Raw genomic sequence first — 14,819 nt, 5'->3', positions numbered from 1 at the left:
GGAATTGGCTCAAGGCTGGCAAGCTGGAGATCCACGGAAGAATTGATGTTGCATTTTGAGTCCAAAGGTCATCTACAGGAGAGTTCTCTCTTTGGGGGTGGTCAGTGTTTTCTTCATACAGCCTTCAACCGATTGGATGAGGCCCACCAATATTGTGGAGGGTAATCTGCTTCACTCAAAGTCTACTGATTTAAATGTTAATCTCATCTAAAAAAATACTTCACTAGAATTATCTAGATGAACGTTTGCCAAATGTCTGGGTACTGTGGCCTAGCCAAATTGACACATAAAATTCACCACCACAGTGTTGGTCTTGAACTTTTGAGGCATAATGTAGGCAACGATAGTTTTACCAAAGTTTTAGTGGAAATTCATATTCCAGTTGACACTAAAATGCTGGATAATTTCAGCCAACTCTTCCTGCCACCTCCAGAGAACATCTGGTGGAGTTAGCAGCATTCGTTGTAAAGTCCTTTAGGTGAGTGCTGGGGGGCCGCATAGGCTAATTTAGTGAGAAGTGAGTAATTTCTGTGAGAGGAGAATCCCATTTAAGGTGGGCTGTTTATTCAGTGAATTTATGGGTAAATTTTCAGTCCAATTAAATTTCCATAAGGGAACATTGTTTTATAGGCTTCTTTACTGATTTGCAATGTTTTATTGCTGGTTGTGGAGATCTGTATTTAAAAAGTCTGCTTGATTATACTTGTACATTGACCATATTCAAAATAAGCAATGATTGGAGAACTAAACAATTTAAAAATTGAGTGATCTATAACCATTTTATTTCTCCAAAATATGGTAAGAGACTGCGGAGTTAAAATGGTTGCAATGTTTGACCTCCCACATGCCATAAAAAAGACCACATACTATATTAATCTGCTATCAGGGCTTGACTAAGAGTCACTTATCTTGGTGTAATCTGCTGATGCATACCTTGTACCTGAAAATGCGGATCAAGGTCATATCGTGTGGAGAGCAGACTGAGTTTGAATGTGTTGCAGCCCCTAGCCCTGCTCATGTATTACGGTTGGAGGTCAAGTGTATGGCACGGTGGAGGGAGACCTGGGGTCTGGACAAGCTTCTATGCCTTGGGAGAATCGTTTAAGCTGAGTCTTCATTTGCTTCATCCGAAGGTGACTGTCTTTCCTCCTTTATGGGATGGTTTCTTTACGGTTTTAAAACAGAAGGCGAGTGTGGCTTGGTTCTCATGACTTCGTGCCGTGCTGGAAGTTCCGGCAGCTCTCTAGCACTTCCGTGGATGTCACGGGCATCCGATGGTTTTCCATACCCATTCTCTTCTCTTTGCCAGTTGCACTCAGATGTATAAGACATTTCTCTTTTTTATCAAATACTTCCTGAAATCCACCTGTAGCTTTGAGACTCTCCTGCTCTCCAGCTTTATTCACACCATAGGTCCTGTTGACTAGGTGCCTCCATTCTTCTATCCCACATCTGAAGCTGGGCCCGTGGTTATTCCGACTTTGGTTATTTCACTTGTTCGGGTCCTTATTCACACTCATTAGAGGGGAGGGGATGTGGACGTCCAGGGTGGTGGTGATCTGATCTTGTCTAGGGTAATAATGCATTTGACGATTAAGGGGTTTGAATGTTAAAAATGGACCAAGAACTGCTTCCATATGGGTTTTCTTTAAAGTTTATGGTCATTTTACGTGCTGAGACCCAGGGTGTAGTCAAATAATTTTGCTGAAATTCCTCAGCAATTTTTGCTCATGAACGTGGATTAGACGTGTAAAACCAGCATGTGTGGCTGCAGGAGAGAGCTATTTTTGAACGTTCTATTGTCAGCATCTCTGGGTTTCTGTTACTGACCTGAGAGATGCATTAGAAGCTCTGACAGAATCCTTGCTGTGCAAGGAAAGAGGAGACCCATTGGTCAAATGCAGGGAAAGGTTTTGCTGTATTTCCAATGTGGGCCTTTTCTGTCAATTTCAAATGCTGGAACACATTCATTTAATAGTGCTTGGCCAACTTTGTGTTGTGCTTTTCCTGACTCATCAGTAGTTGTTGTAATAATTATGGGATTCAAGTAGCCATGACCTAGCAGAGTGTGCTTTGAATCTAAGTCTCTAACAGCTGGGGTAAAGTAAAGGGAATGAGAAACTAAAGTTAAAGACCTCCAGTCTTTAGAGATGCAGTTGGCCTCGGACTCAGCAATTCTTTCTCTTAATTTGCTGGGGACTGTTTTTATTTGATGTGGCTCACAGTGGGGGTGGGGTGGGGGTGGGGGGGAGGCTCTCCATCTCTTGATGTTGTATGTGGGTAGGTGGGGGATGACTCTTGTCAAAGCTCAAGGGGATAAATACAGATCTTCATCCCCATCCTGGGAGTTCCTGCAGAGTCTTCCTGTGCTGGAGGAAAGGAAGAGGAGAGAAAACGAGAGGATTTGTTGAACTTACCAAGTCTAGACTTGTGAGTAAGTGGGGATTCACAGTTAAGAATGTTAAAATGGTACGGAACATCAAATTCGTGAATTCTGTCCTTTGCATGAGAACGTATAGTTAGTTCCCCGTGAGAAATGGAACTTCTTGCCTTCTAATCCTCCCTCCCAGTCTGAGATCCCGTATATTCTCTCCCTCATTTTTACTTGCCCCAAGTCTAGCCTCAGGTCCCACGTTAAATCATATCAGTGAACCTTTGTGAAGTGTCAGTTATTTGCTAAGCTCCTTCCTGAACATTAAGAAATGTAAGACCCCACTTAAGGAGCTGACAGTCTTGTTGGAGAAAGAAGACATCAGTAGGCCAGAAAGCCCCGTAACTAAGCCATGCCTGGGGTCATTTGAAATGAGTTCAGAGATGTGACTGTCAAAGATGGTCCAAGAAATCTGTAGGATTTAAGCTGCATCTTGATGGATACATAGAGTGAGAAGAATGCATCTAGGTGGGTGGAATAGAGTGCTTGTACCCTTAGAAGTGGGGCCTTAAAGGAAATGGTCACAAAACCACAATAACAGTACTGTTTCACGTTCATTAGGATGTCAATGATTGAAAAGACATATAAGCAAATGGTGGCAAGGATGTTGATAAATTAGAATCTTCATACACTGCTACTTGGGATGTAAATTGGTGCAGCTGCTTTGTAAAATAGTCTGGCAGATCTTCAAAAAGTAAAACGTATAGAGTTACCACGTGACCAAGCAATTTCACTCTTAAATATACCCACGAGAAATGAAGACCTAAGTTCATGCATAAACTTAATACACGAGTATTCATAGCAGTATTATTTACAATAGCCAGAAAGTGAAACAGTTTAAATATCCTTCAGTTGTTGGATAAACAAAATGTGGTATATTCATACTGTGGAATATTATTTGGCCACTAAAAGGAACAGAATGCTGATACATTCTCCCACAGGGATGAACCCTGAAAACTAAGTGGAAGAAGCCAGACACGAAAGACCACATATCGTATGATTCCATTTTTATGAAATACCCAGAATAAGCGAATCTATAGAAACAGAAAGTGGATTTGTGGTTGCCTAAGGCTGAAGGTTTGAGGGGAAATGGTGAATAAGTGCTTGTGGGTGTGTGTTTTGGGAGTAGCAGATGATGAAAATGATCTAAAATTATGGGGGTGAATGCACAGCTCTGCCAACGTACCGACACCCTTTGTGTACTTTAAATGGCTGAATTGTGTGTTGTGTGAATGATATCTCAAAAAAAGCTATTATAAACAAAGGCATGGTCAGGGAACAGCACCTAGGAAAGTTTAACCTGCGTGGTGAGTGGGTCTGGGGGAGAGTTGTAGGCTGTACAGTTAGAGACAGAGTGGGCCAGACTGTAGAGGCCCGTGAAGGCCGGGGCGAACTTTGGGAGAAAAGTGTGTTTGTTAACCAAGGGTACAAAAATGGTCAAATGAGTTTAGGAAACCCTTGATTAATCAAGTGGAGCATCTTCCTTTACGGCAGGGCTTCTCAGAGCAGTTATCTGACATGCATTCCGAGTCTCCAAGGTGGGGGAATGCATTATGCTGGGTTTGCAAATCATATTTAAACACAAAACTGTGTTCAAGTATTATCTCAAGGGAGTAATGTTCTGTGCAGCATCTTTGGGAAATGCTGGCCTAGAACATCTCACAACTGTCAAGTGAGATTTGTTATCCCCATCTTGCAGGTGAGGGAGGACGGAGACTTAACAGGTGTCGAACAATTCTCCATGAGTGTGAAGGTAGTAAATGGGGAAGCTAGAAGCTGGAATTCAGCCCCAGCCTGTTGGCTGAGGAGCCATGCTGCCTCCCTCAGCGGTGTTTGCTCATTGGTCAGGTGGTCTTCCCAGAACAGAGCAGACTCTGGTGCTCTGGGCATCATGAAGGTCCAGGGATAGACCTTTCCCTTGAATGATTCAAAGGGTCTGAGGTTCTGCAGTGAGGCTAGAGGTTCAGTGCATTTTTCTAGCTTTGCTGGTGGGATTGGGTCAACTTATTGGTATTGGGCTGGCCGGGTCTGATCCCTTTTTTGAGCTGTTTATTTTTCTGAAAGAGAGTGGGGATGCTGCAAAGCAGATTTATTTGCTCAGGTAGCCAAGGTAATTGAGCACACACATTTCCATCTGGCTCTGCTGTGTTGCCAAGCTGTGACTAATAGTGAAAGATGGGACTGCGATCGCCTGGGATCCTGAGGGAGGAGTGTGCAGCTAGGTACACCTGTGGCACGGGGCCGGAGGGTGACGAACAGACCCTTGTGGGTGGGAGCGTCCCTCAAGATGGGGAGGAGGTCCTGTGCTCACTGTGGGGTGGCGGGGTCTAATTTATCAACCCTGGTCAGGTCCCCAAATTGGGTATCTTGCTCAGTTTGGGTCCCCACAAGCATGAAGAGGTTGGAGAGAATTCGAAGGCCTTCCAGGGGAGCAGTATGGAAATGAGTGTCCATAGTGAAAAAAGTACTTCGACTGCACCCCCCCTTAAAAAAAGAAAGAAAAACAGATAGAAACACTTCACTTTGGTAAACAGGAGGAGTTTAAGGATGATGGCTGATGCAAGTGAGAGGCTGGCCTCTGCTGACAGTGACACCAGAAGCGAGCACGTCGGCCCCTCTCAGAGCAAGGGGACAGATCCCTGGCCGCAGAAGTGCATTACAGAAGGGAGACGGAAGGAGGAAGCTCTGCATTTTCTAGTTTTGGAGGTTAAAAAAAAAAAAATGGAACTGACAACTTTATCATCCTGGTCATAGGGATGGAATACTCGGAGAATGGACTCTGGACTCTCTAGGATCTCTGAGGCTGCAGACTGTTTGGAACTTGAATCTTTAGGAAAGAATTTTTGGAAAGAATTCTAATAGGTGACCTAAATTTATGTTGCTTTGAGATCCAGTTTTAACTAGACCAATGTCAGTTTCCTCCTCACTTTCCTACATACAGTGGTCTGTGGTTCAGGGTGGCTGTGCAGTTCGGAGGGCGTTTGGGATGTGGAGTGTTTTCCGATGGAGCCTCATGTCCTCAGCGAGAGAACATCCTCGTGCCAATGGGAGGGGAGCCCGGTTGCGCGTTCTGTAGGTCATTTGCTGTACGCAAGTGCCCAGGGGTCTGTCCCTGGCAGTGCTGTCTCATGCACCTATGGTGTGTGTGCAGACAAACCCTTTGGCCTCTGTCGTCCTCGGTGTCCCTACTCCTTTAAGGAGCATCGGCTCTGCCTCAGAGAGGGACTTGGACCCCATGAGAAGTCATGAGGAAGCTTGGAAAGCCGTTGAGCACTGTAGAAATGTGGGGCATGCATGTTAGAGCTGACGGATTCATCGGCTGTGGTTGAGTACAGTGACCGTTGGACTCGCTGGGGAGGTCAGTGATTAGGGAGCAGTGACTTGCTGAAACTTTACAGTAAATTCTGAAACCGTGACTTCTGTCAGCCCTCAGTTTTGAATGAAGTTTTGGTTTCCTTCCCATTCATTATACTTTCACGTCAGGACCAGCTTGCTTTAGGATAAAATACAGGAGATGCTCAAGATGTCCGAACACAGGGACAGCTTTTAATTTCCTCTCTGACACTCTCTCTTATTTCTAGAATGTGCCCTGCCTAGTTTCCCTTTGTCCACAGGGTTGCTCTCTTCACCGTGCTGCACACCTGTACCTGCTCTTCCCTGGTCACCTTGCTGTCCTATTACACGCCCTCCTGCCTGGCCCTGTGGGCCAGTACGCACCCTTCGCCCTCCCTGAGGGGTGCCACAGCACTCAGGTCTGCAGCAGTTTTCAATCCTTTATAATCCCTTATGATATCGTTCTTTACATTTCTACCTATCATGTTTAAAATCATAGTTTTATTGTTTAAATGTCTGAGTATAGAGGGAGTTTGTTTAATTGTACCGTGAATGTGGCTGATGACATCCCCGTTATGTTAAAAGAGGTTGATAGTGTGTGCTGCCATCTCCTTTTAAAATCGTGAGTTTAGAAAGGAATAGGACTGGACCATTTTCTTGATCTAGCTTCTGTGACACTGCAGAGGTCATGAATGTTACTAAGAGTTGATTATCTGTGATGTACCCAATGCGCCTTGTGAAGTTAAGTCCCAAATCAAAAATCACGGAGCTGAAAGACACTTGAGTTGATTAATATTGACTCTTCATTTTACCTGGGGCATCATAGCATCAGAGCCTGCAGGAATCTGGTAGACATTGGTTGCGCTATAAGGATTCGGGAGACCAAGTCCTGGCAACTTGTCCTTAGGTTGCCCGTTGACCATCCCCACACAGGTGAGCCTGTCTCGCAGGTGTATCCTGTTTTTCACCTCCTTCATCTCGGGAACTTCTCCCTTCCACGGTGCTCTCCTTGGCCTCCTTTTGCTTCCACCTGCGGGTCCGAGCTCTGTGGGTCTGTGCTCTGCCCCGTGCACAGCGCAGCGGTCATTCCCGTCCACGTGGCAGCCCTGCTCTCGTGTGTCCTCTCCCCACTCTGGGCCCAAACCCTGGCCCCACAGCCCGTCCTCCTTGGTGTGGTTTTCGTGGACCTCTCCCATTGCGGTCACCCTTGGAAGCCATCTGGCTGGTCTTTCTGATTTTGGTCCTCTCAATATGGTCTGCTGGGTGAGGTGAAGACTTACCACTTATACAGAATTTCTGTTAGAGGAACCTATAAATCACATTAATTTCGGGCAGGCATTTTATATTGTTGAGATTTAATAAATTTCTGTCCCCCTCCCCCCATCCACATATGCAGAAGAACTATTTTATTACAACTTTAATGAGATTTAATTGACTGGCAGTAAACTGTACATATTTAGACTGCAGTTACACACATTAAATTGCATGTACAGTTTGACAGATTTTGATGTATGTATACACCTGTGAAACCATCACCACAATCCAGATAATGAATAGCTCCTTAGCTCCCAAAAGTTTCCGTGTGTTTCTTTGAAATCCATCCCTCCATGCCAAGCAACCACTGGTCTTCCTGTCACTATGAATTGTACCTCTTTTAAGATGTGTCGTCCTCCTCCTGCACATGTGCCATCGATTTTCTGTGTGCGGAGCAGGATTAACAGTTACCCGTATTACATTACACCTTTTGTCCCCGTCTTCCATTATTTCAGCGAGCGTATCCTTTGGAATCAAGATTTTTGCATCTGATACATTAGGTCTCCCTGGCTTGATACATGTGCAGACGGAGCAAATCTGCTGCTTCTGCTCTTACACACTGATTAAGAAATGTTAATCTGGATGAGTTTCGATAACACGCCGACAGCAGTTTTTTCTCTAGCTACTAATAATTTAATCTGATAGAACTAGCAATTTAGTCAGGTACTCGCCTGTCTTTTTAAATCTTGTTGGGACCTGTGCACTCTGGGCTGGTCAGATGTGCTTTTCGGGGTGCCCGTGTCTGAGGAGGTGGCCTGCGTGGAGCCCAGCCAGCAGCCCGGCCTCACCGCTTCCTTTGCGTTTTCCAGCTCGGTCAAGTTCTTTGGTTTAAGGCACCTCCGTGTCCTCAGCAGGAGGCTGTGTGTATTCACTTCCCTTCTCAAGTGCAGGAGAGAAACAGGTTCACACGTGCGAAGCGCCAAGAGGAGTCCCTTGCCGGCTAGTACCCAGTGAGGGCAAACTCTGTGGCTGCCACTCACTGTCCTCATTACACAGCCTTGTTCCGGCGTCAGAGTCAAACTTGTCACCCCACATGAGTGTCTTTTGAAATTCATAGTGATGGCGACGTGCGAGTAAGATTTAGTTTTTCAAGGTGTCCGAAATAATTTTCGGTGAGAAAAGCTAATAAAACGTGAAGCCTAGCGGGATGAAATGGCATGTCTGTTTACATCACGGTAATGCCTTTCATGCCATGTTAACCACTCTTTCTTTTTTAACCGCATATTTTTATATTTATATTCCAGACGACAGAGTGGCTGTAAACGGTCTCACATTGTGCCTTAGTAGGAAAAGAAAACACCATGAACCAAGGCAGCTCGGTGTCCAAGGTCAAGACTTCCTGAGTTCTCAGAACATAGATGTGTGACCTTGGCAACTTAGGTTAACCTCACTTTGCACCAGTGCCTGATTCTGTAAAATGGGGATAAATAACAATGCGTAACACATAAGATTGCTAGAATAAATGAGTCGATAAACGCAAAGTGCCTAGAATGATTTCTGGCACAGAGTAAATGTTCAATTAAGTTTCTGGTACTAGTGGCGGCAGTGGTGAAAATAGTGATGAAAAATAATAGGTGATATCTTATCACTGTCACTTCACAGTGTCCAAAGGAAGTGCTGGTAGGAGAATTGAGCTGCATGGGATTCCCTTTACAGGTCACCCTCTGAGAGCAGGGCCAAGCGAGCAGTGGAAGGAAGGCAATTCCATGTGACTAGGAAAGTTCTTTTGAACGTTTTTATAGGTTTACGTTTCAGCTTAGAATTATAGACATTTATAGATGGTTGCCAGCCTGTCTGGAGGAACCATAGCCTCAACTGTATTACATCTAAACTGTCATATACAGAAAACCAACGAATATCAGTTTTGCACTTGGAAATCGCATCGTTACTGGCTGAGCAGCCCCTGCAGTGGTGCTAGAATGTGCAGAGCGCTGCCCTCACAGTGACGCCGTCGTAAGCCTACGCCGAGGGAACGTTATAGATCACACCGTAGGAACTAAAAGATTGTTCAGTTGTCTCACAGGCAGTTGTTTGAAAGACAGCCTCCCACATACCACTAACTGAGAGTGTGGCCGAGGCCGAAAGCAGCTTTTCGCGGTGGTCAGAAGTGAGGCTCGGTCACTTCTGTGCCTGTGGTGGTGAATCAGCTGGTTCGGGCAGTGGCCTTCGAACTTCTAGGGCACATCCGGTTTTGGAATATAATTCACAGGAGTGTGGGAAAAATATAAATTTATTTTTCCACATTCTTTTAGTATTTAGAATAACGTTTGTATTTCTTTTATAATGGGCACAGTCTATTTATTGGTACAGTGGCACAGAAAGTAATTCATAAATATGCATCTTGGGGAAGCATGCTCATGGTTTTCCCTGCTGATAGTGGTGCATGTGCAAAAGAGATGACTAGTTTAGTGTCCAGGGAGTGTCTGAAGCCACAGATGAAACGTCTGTAGACTGGTTCATGGTCCGTAGAGGAGAAGCTGTCGCCCAGCCACCCGCAGGGGTTCCTGTCGGTGCGCCACAGGAGGACGAGAGGACCAGTGGCTGACTCAGGGCAGCGCATCCCCATCACTGGAGACAGAATTCGGAGTGCACGGCCACTGTCTCTCTGCCAGTGTCATTTTTTCGGACTGGGTTAAAGAGCACTATATTTTTAGTAGCTCCTTGGTTATATTAGGACAGAGGTACACAACAATGGACATTGTTTGGCTTAAAAATAAAAAGGAGAAAGCCCTGGGAAGGTTGTTTATCATGGAGTTAGAGAGAATTGAATCCAGGACAAGACTGGCTGGCCTTGCCCATGGACAGAATTAGCAGTGGTCCCCCTAACGGCCCTGCATTGGAATCTCTGAGTGACACTCCCTCACCCCGACTGTTTTGAATCAGAATTTCAAGGGTAGGACCAAATCATCTATTTTTTAAAACTCCACATTTGATTCAGAAAGGAGCAAGTCTTTGGACCAGTGTTTGGGAAACTTTTGGAATAGATGAGCATGATTTCTGAGATTCAGAACTGTTGCTCCCCAAAAGAATCTGTCACAGGTTTTAATGGTGTCTCCAGTCTCTAAGTGCCACTTGGTTGTTTTCGACATGTCAGCATGAATTAAGGATCTGAGAGTGGATTTTGATCAAGGTTAAAAGGTAGAAGGTCCTCCAGTTTTGGTAGATGCCCGGCCTCTTCTGCCGTGATTCTCAGCAGCTGCTGAGGAGACTCACAGAGAAGGTTTCAAAGTAGCCGTGCCCAGGCCTCACCCCCAGGGGCCAAGTTAAACAGATGGGGCTCAGGTGTTGATACTTATTAAACACTCCCAGGTGCAGTGTGAGGCAGAAAGAGAACTTTGCTGAAACCACCTGTGTAACTCTGGCAATCCACCTGATCTTTGCCGACAGCAGAGCCTTGGGAAGTGCGAGAACCCTTCCGCACATGGGGAATGCTGCAGAGAGCCTGCTGGTGATGAAGCGGGTCCAGGAGAGAGCCCCGTGTGTATGTCCTTTAGAGCCATGGCAGACACATTTAAAACCAAACGCTTTTGGAACCTGCCCGGCTCCTGCCCCCATCATAGATTAATAACGTTGGAAGCCGGAGGAGGGACACCTACAGCCAAAAGATGACAGAAACGTGTTCGGTCCTCTGTATTCCCAGGACCACAGAACAAAACGCCTCAGGATCGATGACCTGATTTAAAAAATACGTCCTTTCTGGTTAAAAAGGGAATTAACCTTCTCAGAAGAGCAATACCAAGAATACTAGAATCATGGGACTTCTCCGATTGGCCACTCTTACTAAGAATAGAGCTGTACCCCTAACCTCGTGTTTGCTGGGAGGTTATCGAGGGCTTAATATTGGCATGTGAACTGTTTAGAGTGTAGCTGCATTTAGTTTAAATGTGAGGTACCAGTCTTCATCTAGGATATCGGGAATGAATATATCCTCACCCTAGTTTGTTCTGCTCCCTCACTGGGCCATTGCGCCCCCAAAGTATTAGTCCCTACGTCATTGCCCATGTTCCAGAATGTCATATAGTTGGAATCATAAGGTATATAGCTTTTTAAAATACTGGCTTCTTTCACTTTGTCATATGCATTTAAGTTTTCTCTGTGTCTTTTCCTAGCTTACTAAGTCATTTCTCTTTCGTGCTGAATAATATTCCATTGTCTGGTTGTACCACAGTTTATCCATTCACCTACTCAAGGACACTTCGATTGCTTCCAAGTTGTGGCAGTCATGAATCCAGCTGCTACGAACATCCTTGTGCAAATTGTTGCGTGCACATAAGTTTCCAATTAACATATCTTTTAAAAGAAGCAGAAAATATACTACATGAAAATGCAAAGTTCTTTATAGCATAAGGAAGTTAGACTAGAAAGGGGACACGTATCATCAAGCAAAAGCATATGAGTAACTGAGAAAATACCCACTCTTAAAGTAGCCCATTTGAATTCTCGTGTGAGGTCACATGCAAGAAACAGAAACAAAGCTGCCTAAATAGTTACACTGAAATCTCCACACTGACTTCTATGTTACGGGATGCTTGAATTTTCCAAAATCTCTATAGGCAATTAATTAGACTTTAATGTTAATTGGCATTTCTAGGACTCTGGAAAGTCAAATAAATCAATCTAGTGGCTAGGGGAATCACAGTTTTTGAAATATTTTATTTGATAAACTTTTGAAGTAAAAGGAGTGCTGTTTGATTTGCCGGACAAAACACCTCATAGTTAAGGGATTTGTATTCCATTTTAGCTGCTTTAAAAAAAAAAATCACCAAATGTAGCTTATTGAGAAATAAAATGATTGGAATTGTTTCTAAATAATATTCTATGTCTCATCTTTTGACACATTAGAATTTGATAGGCTCTCAAAGTAAAAGGGATTTTCACTGCTCATCCTTTAAGAAAATTCACAAAGCTATTATATATAACCCAAGACAAATGAAAATGTGTCCACACAAATCCCTGTACATGAATGTTTATAGTAGTATTATTCATAATGGCTAAAAAATGGAAACAACCCAAATGTCTATCGACTGAAAAATGGATAAACAAAATGTGGTATATCCACACAGTAGAATATTATACGTACTGTTCATCCAGAAAGAGAATGAAGTACCGACACATGCTACCTGGATAAACTTGAAAAACATTATGCTAAGTGAAGGAAGCCAGTCAAAAGGTCATTAGATAGCAATGATTTCATTCATGTGAAAGTCCAGAATGGGGAAGCTCGTAGGACATAGAGTAGATTAGCGAATGCCCAGGGTTGGGAGGACTGGTGGGCAGTGGAAAGAGACTGATAATGGACGTGAGGTTCTTTTGGAGGGGCATGAAATGTTCTAAAACTGATTTTGGTGATGCTTACACATTCTGTGAACATAATAAAGACCACCGAACTGTACACTTTAAATGAATTGTACGGTATGTGAATTATATTTCAATGAAGCTGTTATCCCCCCAAAATTATAATGAAAGAGGAGAGAGTAGCAAATTTAGAGATGCTGTTTTAGAGAAGGTGGAGAGGAAATACATTTCTTTAAATTCAAAAAATTTTTTTCAATTACTGTCGACATTCAATATTAGTTTTAGCTGCACAGCATAGCGGTTAGACATTGACAGGGCTACAGTAGATGGTATCATCTGAGCCTAGACGTGATAAAACAACGCTGAGACAGGTAGGACCAGAGCAGGGGGAAGGCGTGAATAATACATAGTAAAGAAACCTGTCCAAACAGACGTGTTTGTGTTTTAATAGGTCCATACTACCTGGAAAAGAATTCGGTACCACACTCATGATAACGAATGTACACATAAACCTAACTCACTGTTTAAAAGAGGGTTTCTCCAGATCATAAGCCAGCCCTTTCAATTTAAGCTCCATTAAATATAAAATGAGGATTTCACAAGAAAACATCTGGGTCTTGGGTCCATATAGGACTCAATGCTGGGCTAACATATGTCCCGGTGGAACTGAGAGTCCGGCACAGCAAGGGCCCGTCTCACGCTCAAGGCTGCACAGCCCTCTGATCGTGCTTCCTTGGGTTCTGCAGGCCTTACCTGCTGTCCGACACCTCCCATCTGTGGCGCTTTCCCCGTATCCCTTCTCCACCCGTCAGGAAACCAGAACATAGCTCAGCAACATGCACAGGTTGTGGTTGCTAAGCAGGTCGATGAGGTAAGCTTCTCAGCCCGGGAGCCTATGGTACCTCCAGGAGACCAGGACTGGAGGTGACTGTGGTACGAGCAAGGATCTTAATACGTTCTAGGTCGGCATTTGACAAATATAAGGTGGAGCACAGAGCGCTCATCGAGAGGGCACCCGGCAGGAAAACGTGCTGCTTCTACAGCAGGAGCCGTTTCTTCTGCAGGCGGCGCTCATGATGCTCCTGTGGGAGGTGCTTGCTCATGTCAGTGGGGCAGAAAGAGGGAGGAGCCTCATAGATGGTATAACACCGTTTGACTTCATGCAGCCTCAAAGAAGAAAATTGGCAATCCTCAGGAAGTCAGCTACCTTCACTCTGAGCACACCTGATGTGCCAGGCAAGCATTTCTTAAAATTTAAAATTTCTGTGGATTTTGATAAATGACACTAAAAATAGCACTAAAAACACTAAAAAAAAAAAAATAATCATTTGGGATTTTTCACATCCCTCATGGGCTGAGGGGCTTCTCACAACTATTACTGAGAATAGCCTGGATTTCAGCATTTAAGATTATTAAAGGAGAGTCCAGAAAGGTTTTTTTTTTTTTTTTTTTTAAAAAAGATTAAAACAGCAAGCAAATTGTGGTCCTGGGAATATCTGAAGATTGCTTTAATTACATTACTCAGTCCCCAAAGCATGTAAATATTTAGAACCCAACATCTTTCCAAAGTAGTTGTCAATTATCTGCATTAAAATGGTTCTTCTGCTCATAGGGAGCCATTGTTGAATATTTGACCCAAAAGGAGGAAGCTTATGACAGAAGTTTTTTTTTTTTTTTTCCTAGAGGGAATGGTAGTTACGTAATTATGCTTGTACCCTATAACTGTCCTTCCAGGAGACACAAGGAAAAACTTCTCTAAGTCTTTGGTTCTGCTCTCTGGTCCCTGTCCCCTGAAATTCTGAAATCTCTGAAATTCTGTCACGGAAACATCTGAGTTTTGGCCAGGCCCAACCTTAGGGGTGTCAACGGTGACATCTAACGAGAGCCTCCCAGATGTCCCCGTTCCCCAGAGTCTCAGAGTGCTGATGACCTCTGCTACACGTTTCAGCACACACGCCGCCCTTCGTTTTAGGTACGCTCACTGTCCCTTTCTTGAGTGTCAGCCCCTCGAGGACGCAATTTTTATATACTTAGAAAGTTCACAATTTTACCCCATTTTGCCAGGAAAGAGATGAAGAAATGCCGTGTGACAGCGGAGTCCCCCTGCCATGTCCTTTCTCCTTTCCTTCATGGTGCCAAGGGTTTTGTAGGCGCTCAAGTAGGGCTCGACTTGACTTCTTGGGTTCTCGTCCACTTGATCCAGCACCTGTGCCCACAGGCATCTGGGGCTGTAACCTGCGGGAAGTACTCAGCGCCACAGCCTCTGCTGGGGCTGGCATTGGAGGGGCACGGAGCAGCATGCGCCTCTGCCGAGGAAACCCTCGCTTTGGGTAAATCGCTATGCTTTGGACTGGTTGTCGTGCTTGTCAAGTGGGTGAAGGAGTGTTATCTAATCTGACTCACATTGTCAGCAGAAAGGTAAACCGAAATTTTAGATGCAGTCGTG

The 14,819-nt window shown here is 44.4% G+C and overlaps 1 protein-coding gene across 4 annotated transcripts in view; it reads left to right on the top strand.

Annotated features, from left to right (window-relative positions):
* MYO5B (myosin VB) overlaps positions 1-14,819 on the top strand; it is a 288,112-nt gene that overhangs the window by 128,114 nt on the left and 145,179 nt on the right. The gene's annotated exons all lie outside the window — the stretch shown is intronic.

The sequence above is a fragment of the Rousettus aegyptiacus genome, unplaced genomic scaffold (assembly GCF_014176215.1).
Source record: "Rousettus aegyptiacus isolate mRouAeg1 unplaced genomic scaffold, mRouAeg1.p scaffold_m13_p_12, whole genome shotgun sequence".
NCBI lineage: Eukaryota > Metazoa > Chordata > Mammalia > Chiroptera > Pteropodidae > Rousettus > Rousettus aegyptiacus.
The sequence above is the reverse complement of the archived record's forward strand: the minus strand, read 5'-3'. Positions and strand labels throughout refer to the sequence as shown.